We start from the raw sequence: 13,407 nt of genomic DNA, 5'->3' as shown, positions 1-13,407 counted from the left end.
AAGGGGAGTGGGGAGGAGGCATGGGAAGGGACAAGGTGAAACTTGTCAACATGCAGCCTTCTCAATGACTTTATCATTACACAATATTTTGGTAAGCAGCTCTACATGTGCCACATCACCCACTGAGCAAAAGCAAAGATTTAGAAAGGATACAGCAGTGCAAGATTGCCCAATGGGGGGGGGAAGCAAGGCTGAAATCAAGCGATTCAGAATACAGGATTAAAATATAGTTATTATTTATTTAAAATATTTATACCCCGCCCCTCCAGTACACTACTGCTTGGGGTGACTCACAGCAATAAAAGAGATATGACAACAATAAAATAGATACATCTTAGTGCAGATAGATATTTCTTAGTGAAATGCCCATCATTAAGAGGAGGGAGAGTGAGGAAGGAGGGTGAAGTCTCTATGCGGCAGATCCCTAACAGCAATATTGGAGACATATGTCTTCCGACTGCAGGTCGTGTTCTTTGCCCCATGGCACTTATAAAGCAACTGAGAATAAGCCCCACACCTATCTGTAACAGCTCCACATTACCTATCTAGCCAGCCCTTTTCTGTTTCTTGGACTCACAAAAGTGCAAATAAGGGCAAACCAGATGTGATGGGGCAGCTGTGCCCACACTGGAGCACAACAAAGTAAGACGGAGGAGGAGATTCTCTCCTCCCCTTAAAAATGCTTAGTGTAAGGAGTAGACCCCATCCGATCCCCTGCTTTATTATTTCCTATACAGCACTTTCCCCACACAGAAGTACTTTACAATAGATGAGAGGCCCCCAAAAGCTTAAAATTTACAAACAGACACAAAGGAGGCAATAGAAGAAGAGGTCGGAAGAAGGCGCAGGATAAACAGGGAAAGAGCCTGTTAGTGTTTCAAGTACATGTGCTTAGACTTCGCTGAAGTAAGGGGAGGGGACTAGTTGTTTACGTGAAGACATGGCATCCCATCACATCTCGTTTGATCCTCCAAGACAGAATCCAGGACTTGGGTTTTATATATACATGTGCAAGGATGGCCCCCTAGCTGAGGTTAGGGTAAGTCTATGAGCCAAATAGAGGCTCCATGGCATGAGCTGATCACCTCACTATGACAATGGCAGCATGACCCTGTTTGTGATGGTGGATGGTATCAGAGAAATGTCAGACAGGTCCCCTGCTCTCACAAGACATAGTCATCACAAATAAACTGGAGAGGAAACAGGAAGAGGGTATCAGCTGAGGAGGAATGAAGAAGGGGACACATCAGCTTAGAGGCAGTCAGTCCAGAGAGAGGTCTCTCAAAGCTTGGCTGGATAAGGCAGAGAAGACAAGGAAAACCAGGTAACGTTTATCAACCTATCCTCTGTCTAAGGCTACCCCTACATGTAGTCTTACATGCCTGGTTTTTGTTTATTTGCCCAATTATAGTCTTCCCTGTGAGATCTCACCTGTGCCTTTGCAGATATTCTACACACTGGAACTCCTGCAGCTGCCCTTGAGCATAGACAACACCAGTAGCCTAATCCGACCAGGCAGCCAAAAAAGCCACTCACTTGACTTAGCAAACAGCATACTATTGTTATTGGAGAGCTGGTCTTGTGGTAGCAAGCATTAATTGTTCTCTTTGCTAAGCAGGATCTGCCATGGTTTGCATTTGAATGGGAGAGAGCATATGTGAGCACTGTAAGATATTCCCCTTCAGGGATGGGGCCACTCTGGGAAGAGAACTGTGTGCTTGAATGCAGATGGTCCCAGGTTCCTTCCCTGGCATCTCCAGATAGGGCTGGGAAAGAATCTTGCCTGTAAATGTGGAGAAGCTGCTGCCAGTCTGTGCAGACAATACTGAGCTAGATGGACCAAGGGTCTGACTAGGTATATGGCAGCTTCCTATGTTACCAAGGCTGCCCCATGCTAACTAGGCAAAGAGGCACCTTTTTAAATGTGGTGATTCTATTTATTGAGCAGGGTGAGAGCAACTGGCCATATCCATCCCCAGCACAGCATCCCTCCAGTGGCTGTTGCTGGTGTCAATCCTGTGAGCCCTTTGGGGGGACAGGGATCCATTTTATTTATTTAATTATTTATCTATGTAAACCGCTTTGGACACTTTTGTTAAAAAGCAGTATATAAATATTTGTTGTTGTTAAGCCACCCTGGACATCTATCGAATAGAACAGTGTGATACACATGCCTGAAGAAGCTAAAAATATATTTTTAAAAAAACATACATGTAGGCAGGACAGCTGTATTATTTTTTCCTTTAAGGAAACTGCACTAGCTGTCTGGAATCTTTACAGGACTAGCAAAGAATCAAGAAAGGCTGTGGGTAGAACCCCACATGGGCTGGTTCAGACAGTCCACTCACCCTCTCAGATATGTGGGTAAGGAGCATAGGTGCATGTTTCCCACCCCATCCAGCACACCTTCTCATGGAGGGGGGCAGTTTGTCCAAACTGCCTCTTAATGCACAGCTGAAAACTAGTAGTGGGAGCAACTCTATGGAAGAGTTACCATAGAGTCCCAAAACTATTGTGGGGAAATGGGAAAGACTCTGGGAGGAACTACAGTACCCAGGATCCCCGCCCTGTTTCCCAGCCTCCCTGCACTCAGTCCCAGACTCCCATGCATGACTCCCCAGTCCCCACCGTTCCCATGGATGCTCCCAGCATTTCCCCCACCCACCAAGACTTCCTTACGCCAGTGCTGGACCAGGCATTAAAGAACCCCCACCATCACCCCACCCCCACCATCACACCTATACTCCACCTCCTTTTCCTACACAAAACTGGAACAACCCACCCAACAGGCCTTAATTCGAACCCTGACAAAATCCCATTCCACCTATACTTCTCATTCAAAGACTTCCTGGGAGTAATAATCCTCCTAATATTACTACTTATATTAACCCTGTTCTTCCCCAGTCCTCTTGGAGTCCCAGAAAACATTTCCCTAGCAAATCCACTCATTACACACCTCACGCAAATCCACCTCATTACACACCTCATGATCAGCTGCCTCCATGTGATGGGGGGTGGGAATCATTTTATGGGGTATTTCGACATTTTTGATTGCACAGGCCTAAAAACTAGCTCAAAATACTATTTCATCCATATATTGAGGGGCAGTGAGGATTAAACCACCACAACCCCTGCATGTGATTAGGCAACAATGAGATAGTAAACTGGATTGGAAGAAATGTGCACACCCTTTCTTCTCCCCATGCATTTGAAAGAACCTGCAGATGTATTGTCCAAACTGGCCCCATATTTTCAACTACATATGAACAGTGTTCTATCTAATTTTTTTCATCTGTGTGCAGAATGAGTTTTGTTCTGGGTGGCAGTATCAAGGCAGTGTGCGCGCACATGCATTCAGAGAGGGGCCTTCCTGGTTTAACATGAACGGGATCTAAAATTAAGTGAGTGGACATTAAAAAAAACTTGTGAGCATGCACACATATGCCTTATAGGGAACACTGCCCAGGAAGGGACTCACTTTCTTCAGATCCCAGACCTTGCAAGTCTACTTACTTCCATCTTCAAAGTGGAATATAAAAATTGTCATAGAAGTATAGCCAGTGGCTCATTTAACTCAGTAATATTGATTCTGACCAGAGCTAGTTCCAAATGCCTCCAAAAAAGGCTAAAATAAATGACCTAATTAATAGAGAAATTCTTGAATTCTGTCTTCCCATTCACTCTTGGCTTCTGACCTCCTAGGAATGGGGAAGTGATCCTTGAGTTTATACGCCATGAAATTCATCGTCCTGATCTTCCTAAAAAAAATTAAAATGACAGACTGGATGTTTTCAAGAACAGCACAGAGTTAATTTCTAGAACCCTTTGCCACATAAAGCAGCTTTCCAAATAGCCAAAGTTACTAAGTTGCAACTTTTTTGCTAACCAAGTTGTCCACATACACCTATGTTTAATTTGTAGCATACTACTTAAAAAGAAAAAAGAACCATTTCTTTTTCAGCTCAGCTATCTGGAAGAAAGGTTTACTCATTACAGACAACAGAGAGTGGCTCTTTTTAATGCCTGTGACAGTGCAACAGTCAGCAATGTGACCGAATTTTTAAGAAGAGAATTACTAGAGAGTTCCACAATTATAATATCTAGCAACCAATATTCTGAAAAATTGACTGCAATCAAAAGAGGCTTATTTAATACCTATACTGTCAGAGACATCCTCTAAAGGACTTGGAGAACTGGCTATCCTTGGAAACAAGATACTATGATAAATGAATCATTTTACCTCCACATAAACCAGATCTATGTCTTATGAAAGTTTATGGTGTTGTTGTTTTTTAATCATCTTTTAAAGCTGTAGCTATTGTTACTTTCAACAGGCGATTTCTAATTTATACTTTAGGAACTAATAACAAGTTGTTCTAGTAAGAATTAATCTGCCCTCTTTCCTTTCACTAGCTCTACAACTGGACTAAATTTGATTCAAATTGAGGTCCACAAGTTAGACATCTTGTGCCTCAAATGTTCACATATCCACCATCTTGGATCAGGGAGGATGACATCATTATAACTACACTATTGAGGTGCCCCTGTGTGTCACTCACTAGAATTGTACCAAATTTGGTTCAAATTGGTTAGACAGTCCATAAGTTAGTGCACTTGTGCCTTAATAGTTCACATATCCGCCATCTTGGATTGGGGTAGATGACATCATCACAAACTACACCAAAGGGGCATCCATATGTGTCCCTATAGATTTAGCAAAGTTGGTTCAATTCAGTTAGGCAAGTTAGTCCACTTGCACCTCAAATGTTTACGCATCCACCATCTTGAATCATGATGGACGACGTGATCACAAACTATGCCATTGAGATGTCTCTGTGTGTCACTTACTACAAATGTAACTAATTTGGTTCAAATCCGTTTGACACTCCACAAGTTAGCCCACTTGCACCTCAAACTTTCACACATCTGCCATCTTGGATCAGGATGGATAATATCAAAACAAACTATGCCATTAGGGCATCCCTATATGTCCCTACAGCTGTAATAAATTTGGTTCAAATCAGTTAGACATTTCACAGGTTAGCCTACTTGTACCTCAAATGTTTATGCAGCCGCCATCTTGAATCGGAGTGGATGACATCATCACAAACTATACCATTGAGCTGTCACTATGTGTCCCTACAACTGTACCCTATTTGGTTCATATTAATCCAGGCATTGCAAAGTTGATGGTGGGAGGGACACATACACGGACACACCAAATGCCGGGTGATCTCATAAACCTTCTGGAAAGTAGGCTAAAAACTAGTTCACACCACCAGTCTTATGAATATTCTAATATCATCCACTGTGTCACAGAAAATTTCCAAAAGTGAGCTGAACCAGACTACCGCAAGTCTGGGTATTCAAAAAGTAAGACTGGATGAACATGACACCATTCACTCAGAAAGTTAGATTGTGTGAAACAGCTTTCAGTTAAACAAAGAAAATATTAAAGGGGTGGGGTGGGGAAAGGGATCTAAATTGTATCAAACATTTCTTCCAGTCCCATCTAGAACGTAAAATTTGTTTCCTTTAAGCTAAACTTGTGTCTGGATTCTACACCTCAATTTCCAGCTTCTACATTTATGAAATTAAGCCAAGGCCACTGCCTGAATCAGGAAAGAAATCTGCAGTCTTTATTCATAAGCTTCTCTCCATGTATTTATTGTTAGCAGGCTAGAGCATGCACTCAAACGTCAGTTGAGAATGCATGCCAAATGCTTTCAGTCATCAGCACAAGCAACTAAAGGAACAAATGCACACCATTCTCCCCTGATGATATCTAATAAACTACTGTAGAGATGCCTATGATAAATCACTCAACATTACTTGGCTTAACTTTCAAACACACTTCTAAACCCAATTTTAATTTCTGTGCCATACATACAGGCATGCACAAGCAAAGATAGATCACGACTAAATTGCCTTGCAAGGCCAGTATAAACGTTACACTGATAAACTGGATTGTGGTACTAGCATGATGGTACTGTTACACCAATGAGCCCCTTCATCAATGGAGCATCAACACTGTGTGGCAGAGACTGGCAGAGTTGGTGCAGGAGGGATAGGGCACAGTGAGAACCGGCTGCTCACTCAAAGGTCACTCCTGCCCACACTTGCACTGCTTCTATTTTAAGAGAAAACACTCCCATTGGGGTCAAAGTAGAACTCTGGATGACTGTCCCCTCATCTCCCCCCAGAGAATAGGAGTCAACAGGGGACAACTGAAGTAGTCAAGCATATGGCACACAGAAAGAAAACCTGGTTCATATATAAAGATGCATAAAAAGGGACACTCTGCCTTTGTGAAAAGAACGACAGACACACAAGGGGAAACCTGGTAACAGGAAATGTGAATGGACGGGCATTTTGTTGCTTGTGCAAACAACCAAGGCTGGATGATGCTGTAGGACTAGCAGAAAGATTCATTTCATGTTCTCAGCCCCCTGTCTCAGGACTCTAGACCACAAACACTAGGAAGCTCAAGGTCTGCTGAAATGAGACCGCAAGAGGTAAGCACCCAAAACAGAAGCAGGGCAAGAAGTCCACCAGGGCAAGACGCCCACCTATGCTCAGGGCCAGATTGGGGGCACTGATTGGGCAGTGGAATGTATGTGGGGAGGGCATCTGGTTTTGAGCAGAATGGGTAGTATTCATTGCTACTGAGTGTGGCGGGGCACAGGGGCACCCCATGGGTGCGGCACCCCATGGGTGCGGCACCCCATGGGTGGGGCACCCCATGGGTGGCGCACACTGGGAATGTGCCCTGTGGGCCGGTCCGAGCCTGCCTATGCTTCAAAATGTATCTCCTGAACAACCTCTCCCACTCTCCTTCCTGAAGATCCCAAAGTTTGCAGAGCACTGAAATACCCATGATCACAGAACATCTCCACCAATATAGGAAAATTGTATATTGGCTTAACAAACCTTCTTTACTCAATGGTTAGTAGCAGAGCCTTCCACAAACAGAACATCGGCGAAGTACGCAGTTTGCATGGAGGCAACTGTTATTCATTTAAAAAAACCAACCAAACCCAGATGAGCTTTCACAGTGAATTGGGGAAAACAATGGGGAGCACAAGCACCTTTGTCTGTGAACAAAGGTACACTCCATTGCAGGGCTGGCCAAACTCTCATCCTCTATAATAAAGAGATAAAGTGTGATCCCGTGCCTTTCTCGGCCATTCTGGGCATGAGCTCCGCGCATGCCCAGAACGCCGAGAAAGATACGGCCGCAGGAACACGGGCGGCCATGTTGGCTCCAGGAGCAGGGAAAGACGGCGGCGGCGGCAGGAAGGACTGGCCCCGCTGGTGGCAGCCGCGGCGGCGGCAAGAAGACTGGCCCAAGAAGACTGGCCGCGGAGGCAAGAAGACTGGCCACCAGCCGCCCCCGCCCCCCTCCCAATTAAGGGCCAAATCGGCCCAAACAATTGCCGCTGCGGCCACCACTGCCGCCCGCCTGCCCGCCCTCCCAGCTGCCCGAGTCCTCCTCACCCCAGTCTTCGGCCCGCTTCAGTCGGGCGATCAAGGAACATGATATGAGAAGGAGAGAGGAGCTCGCAAAAAGAGCTCTTCTCTCTGCAAAGCCTTGGCCGAAACTGGCGCTTTGGGCGCAGAGGACGCCTGTTGCGTCCTTTGCGTCCATAGCGCCAGTTTCGGCCGAGGCTTTGCACAGAGAAGAGCTCTGTTTGCGAGCTCCTCTCTTCTTCTCAGATCATGTTCCTTGATCGCCTGACTGAAGCAGGCCTAAGACTGTGGTGAGGAGGACTCAGGCAGCTGGGAAGGTGGGCGGTCGGTGGCGGCGGCAATTGTTTGGGCCGATTTGGCCCTTAATCAGGTGGGGGGGGCGGAGGGGGTGACTGATGGCGGCAAGTGAGAGAGCGGCGGGAGGGGTAAGTAAACCCTCCTGCCACTCTAAAAGGTACCCCCCACCCAGTGCCACTAGCGCCCGTTATAACGGGCTGAAAAATACTAGTGACTTAATATTTCATTTCAGGATAAGAGCCAGGACACATGATAGCAAAAGACAGGGATCCAGTGCAACTCCATATAAAGAATGGATGAGAGTTGCCTTAATAAACTACCTTTCCCCATTACTCCTCATTGTATGTTCTTGGGTTCTGGTTGGCCTTCTGCTGAGAGGACATATATTTTATGTTATCTTATCATGATTTTATAGGTTGTTTTTAATGTTTCATACTGCTTTGTAAACTGCTTTGAGATAGATGAAAGACAGTATACTAAATGGAAATAAATAAATAAATCACACTTCATAAAAGGGGATAAAAAATAGCTCAATGAGAATTTACAAATCCCAAGAGGCATCAAGAGGAACAAAAGGTTGTGAGTAGATGAGTAGCCACCATCTTTTTCTATTTTTATTTATTTATTTATTTATTTATTTATTTTTACATTTATATCCTGCTCTTCCTCCAAGGAGCCCAGAGTGGTGTGCTACATACTTGAGTTTCTCCTCACAACAACCCTGTGAAGTAGGTTAATAAGTTAGGCTGAGAGATATGTGACTGGCCCAGAGTCACCCAGCTAGTATCATGGCTGAATGGGGATTTGAACTCGGGTCTCCCCAGTCCTAGTCCAGCACTCTAACCACTGCACCACGCTGGCTCAATGCTACCAGTGGAATTAAATTAGGAGCAATGTTGTTTTAACATTAACTATTCTAAGCTTGAATGACCTAAGAAAAGTAGCCACATCTATGACATGTCGGACCTTCCTTATTTCTATAAAACCTGAGTCTTCATTGTGTAAACGGCAGAAAGCAGATTAGTGGAATTCTCAACTAAGCAATCAAGCTTCCAGTAAGAGAAACAGAGGGCAAGGAACAGACAGGAAAACTTTGGCTCTTTACAATAACCTCTCTGAAATGACTTCACAACCTAAGTAAGTAAGTAGGTAAATCACAAAAGAGGAGAAAGAATTTAGATCTTCTATTGGGATTGGCTGTGAGGAAGTTCGAATCCTAGCTTTACACTCTGAAAAAAGTAGGATATAACAGAGCTGAATGAAGCAATCCCCTTAGAAATTAGAGCAAAACTGAATACTGTCAAATATTTAAAATTAATTAAGTTTTTCAATTTTGCCATTCTAATTTTGAATTGGAAGTTTCAAATTCAAATTTTCAATGTGCATTTTGAATGTGAAATGCTTCCTTCAAAATTTAAATTTTGATTTTTAGACATGTTGCCATCTCTTCAATATATCTGTGGCAGGCTGAAAACAAAAAAGTGGTGCACAACTTTGTCCCTCCAGCTCTTGTTGAACTACAACTCCCATCATCCCCAGCTACAGCACCCTATAGTCAGGGGTGATGGGAATTGTCATTCAACAAGAGCTGGAGGGACAAAGTTGTGCAGTCCTGAAACAAGAAATCATACAAGCTGACAACCATCAAACACTGTTTGCCACTGCATGTTATCTATCAAATGCTGTTAGATTTTTTTTAAAAAACCTACTAATACTACCAATGAGCAAATACTGTCAGATAACTGACACACCAGCAGTTTCCAAACTACCTTCTACCCATGGAAACCTGGATTTTTTGGCAGCTTATCATCAGGAGTTCCTCAATGAAAAGATCAGTAATGGTAGACAAGCTTTGAACTTATTTTGCAATGCATGGACACAGGAAATTATTACTGTGTTCTAGAGGCACACATTCAGATAGCAATGTGAAATAGGGAGATGGAACAATACAGTGGACCCTCGACTTACGAACTACTCGACATCCGATGTTTTCGACTTACAAACGACAAAAATGGCCGCACGCTTACGAATTTTTCGAGCTACGAACGGAAACCGTTGGTGGTTTAGATGCGGTTTCCTCGACTTACGAATTTTTTCAGACCTCCGTGGGTGCGCTTTTCGACTTACGAAATTTTCGACCTACGAACGTGCATTCGGAACGGATTAACTTCGTAAGTCGAGGGACCACTGTACTTCCATGGACTGAGCAAGCTCTCTAGAACTTGCCCCAGAATCTTCTCCAAGTTCAGTGGTGGACATTCAGGAGTGCCTTTTCAGGTAAGCCAATATTAAAAAGGTTCCCTAAATGTATAAAAGCTAAAAAATAGTGTGATATAACATTGTGTATCAGCTATCAATACTGTCATACAATAAATACCACTAAAGGTTAATTATCAAATACTGTCAAATATAAACTGATATCAAATACTGAAATGTAAAATGTAAATAATAAATCAAGGATCACCAGTTGTGAAATGGACACAGCATACTCAGACAATATTTAGCAGATATTTTAGCATTCGGGAAATATCTGGAAAGTATTCAACACCAAAAGTGACAAAGAAGAGTTTTGAGGGAATTCTTTTCAGGAGCAAATTCATTTCTGCTCTGATCAACTCTTTACTGAGGTGTCAATTAAGACAACAGCACAATCTATTCTTTTCTATCCATCTACCATGACAGAAGGTAAGACACAGGCAGAGACTTACAAGCTGGATTCAGACTTAATGTTAAATCATGGTTTGTGCTAACTACAGGTACGAACCCTCACCATGGTTGGAGCTTCCAGACGTATAACAGACAAACCATGGTTTAGAACTGCTTATCTGCTTTTGTTTCCCATCTGCTAGAACTCAGCTCCATAAGTTCACTCTGGTCTTCAGGGTGCAACAAAATCTTAAGGAGGAACAACTCCCATTTCAACAGTGCAGCAGCCCACTTGAGGTGAAGCATTACATAAGCATTGGCCCAAATGCTTATTTGTCAATAGTTTATGAATTGAGACTTACCAAAGTAAACCACAGTTGGCACAAACTGCTACAAATCATGGTTTCATATCCTGGCTTGTCAGTCTCTATAGCAACTATGGCTTGTGAGAAGCATTGGTCGCAGACGCTAAAAACAAACCATGATTTAACTAAACAAACCATGATTGCACATTAGATCTGAAACCAGACAGATTTTCTAAACTGAAGGTATTAAGAAGTGTTGCTAGAAAGTTCCAGCACTACTGTGACGATCAACTGAACCTTTGTTTTCTTGTTGGGGCTGTTTACTGATAAATCAAAAAGTCAAGATTATTAGAAAGAAGCCATATAATTCAGAACCAGATGATTAGTTAATAGTAGGGATGTGTATGGACATGTTCTGGAGGTCAGGTGTGGGGGAGGTCTTTTAAGGCGCAGGGAGGATGCTCTTATCTCCCCCACCTCATTTTCCCTTCCGGCGCTCTTCCCAAAATCGCTGCTGCAGGGCTGCAGCCCCACCTTGCAGCCCCGGTTAGCGTCCTACTGGAAGTGGCCAACTCGTACATGCGTGACCCTGACCGGGGCTGCAAGGAGATAGGCTGCAGCCCCAAGGCAGAGATTTTGGGGAGAGCATCAGAGGGGGAAATGTGTTGGGGAAGGTAAGAGCACAATCCCTACGCCTTAAAGGACCTCCCCCTGCCTCCGAACTGGCTAGAACGCTGGACATCCAAACCGGTTTGTGCACATCCCTAGTTAATAGCTCATAACAAAGGGACAGGAGGCACACAAACAAACTCTGTGCAGTCACAGTAGGCTCTGAGCATGCTATCTCTCTGCATAGGTGCACATCAGGTAGGAAGTGTCTAAAGAATGTGGAATCCCTTCTCTTATTGTTTGCTCTGGATACATGTTAAAATTTTAGGTCTATAATATTAATTAAAGTTTGTGAGGAAAGGTCTAAAAAAGAAAAGAAAAAGGTGTTCCTGAATTAAGAGAATGAAGAAGATAATGGTAAAAAGAGACAAACCAGCTCTTGTGGACTTTGGGGGAAGGTGAAAACTTACGATCATCTTCTGAAAACAATCACAGTGTTCCTAAACAGCATTCTGTATTTGGGATGTGTGCAATGGGAAAGAACAGATTAATGTTTTCAAAAAGGAATTTTAAAAAATGAGAAAATCCTCACACACCATCACACTTCTTAAAGAATGTGAGGGAATTCTTAATCATACCTTTGCTTTAAAGTCCTGTCCATACTGTGACCAGCACATTATACTCTGAACTCTTGACTACATGTAAAGCTGTCACACAAGTCTCACTAATTGCAACAAAGCCAGGTTACCATCCAGAGTATTAACCAAGACAAGTGAAATTTCCATAGTAACCTTCTGGATTGTTTGCCATTCATTTTTTATGATGCCCTTGAGTGCTAGCAATTCTTTATTTCTTCTTCTTCTAATAGCACTCAATTATTGCACTTCATCACACCTGGCTGGGAGGTTAATGTAAAATGTACCAAGCTCCATCACTGCTTGGCACTTCTACAAACCTACATAAAACAGATTATGCCCCCAAACATCTTGCATTCCTGTTCTAGCAGAGAGAAAGCAGTACAGACAGGTATTCAATAGAAAGGTAGTGTTCTTTTGTTCTTTACTATGAACAGTACATTCAACACACTTAGAACACATAACATTCCCTTTGTATTTGTTTTATTAAAGTCTTTGAGTTCACACAAAATATTACTGCTTACATGAATAATCAGTCTATCAACACCCAACCCTTTCCCCAACAGGCACCCACTACATGCACTTGGAAAAAGAACTACTTCACACAGGCCGTTATAGAGGTAACATTTCCAATCTACGTAATTATAGCTAAAAGATTGTTCTAGCCCAACCTCTCCCCCTCTTTGCATGCATAAAGGCAGGTTTCTTACCTGTAACTGTAGTTCTTCTAATGGTCATCTGTGTATGCACACTCTAGGGATTTTGCACATGTGCAGAAACACCCTCCGGAACTTACTATAGCTTTACCTCAGAATTTTGGCCTCAACCCAATTGCCCTCTAAGAGCATACTCCATCCGTCTCACTTTAGTCTAATTAACCGCAGCAGCACAAGAAGAATTAAGAAGCTGCTACAGTGGGGAGGAACAATAGGTTGTGTACATACACAGATTGACTACTATAAGAACTACAGTTACAGGTAAGAAACCTGTCTTTCTTCTACATAGTTTCTGCGTATAGCAAACTCTAGGGATCAGAGCAAATTAAATACCTGGATGGCGGGAGCAGCTTCATGCAAAGAGAGACTTGAGGATGCAATATCCAAAGCTGGAATGAGACCTGGATCTAACATCCAAGACATAATATCTCACAAATGTTGATGAGCAGGCCCAAGTGGCAGCTTTACAGAGAGCATCCAGAGGAATGCCTCTGCAGAAGGTAGTGGAAGTAGCCATGGCTCTAGTAGAATCTGCCTTGATACTCTCTGCGAGAGCTGTTTGAGCCAGGGTGTACAATAACCTTATAGTATCTGTGATCCAAGAGGCCAGTCTTTGGGTAGAAACCTGGGCCCCGTTCCTGTGGCCAGAGTAGGAAAAAAATAAAGCTGGAGTCTTCTGAGGAGGGAGAGCTCATGTCTGTTCATATAAGAGCAAGTGGTTGTATTGTC

The 13,407-nt window shown here is 43.3% G+C and overlaps 1 protein-coding gene across 3 annotated transcripts in view; it reads right to left on the bottom strand.

Moving 5' to 3' along the window:
- STOX2 (storkhead box 2) overlaps positions 1-13,407 on the bottom strand; it is a 246,056-nt gene that overhangs the window by 94,786 nt on the left and 137,863 nt on the right. The window lies entirely within an intron of this gene.

The sequence above is a fragment of the Hemicordylus capensis genome, chromosome 5 (assembly GCF_027244095.1).
Source record: "Hemicordylus capensis ecotype Gifberg chromosome 5, rHemCap1.1.pri, whole genome shotgun sequence".
Classification (NCBI taxonomy): Eukaryota; Metazoa; Chordata; class Lepidosauria; order Squamata; family Cordylidae; genus Hemicordylus; species Hemicordylus capensis.
Note: the sequence above shows the minus strand (reverse complement) of the source record. Positions and strands in the feature narration are given on the sequence as shown.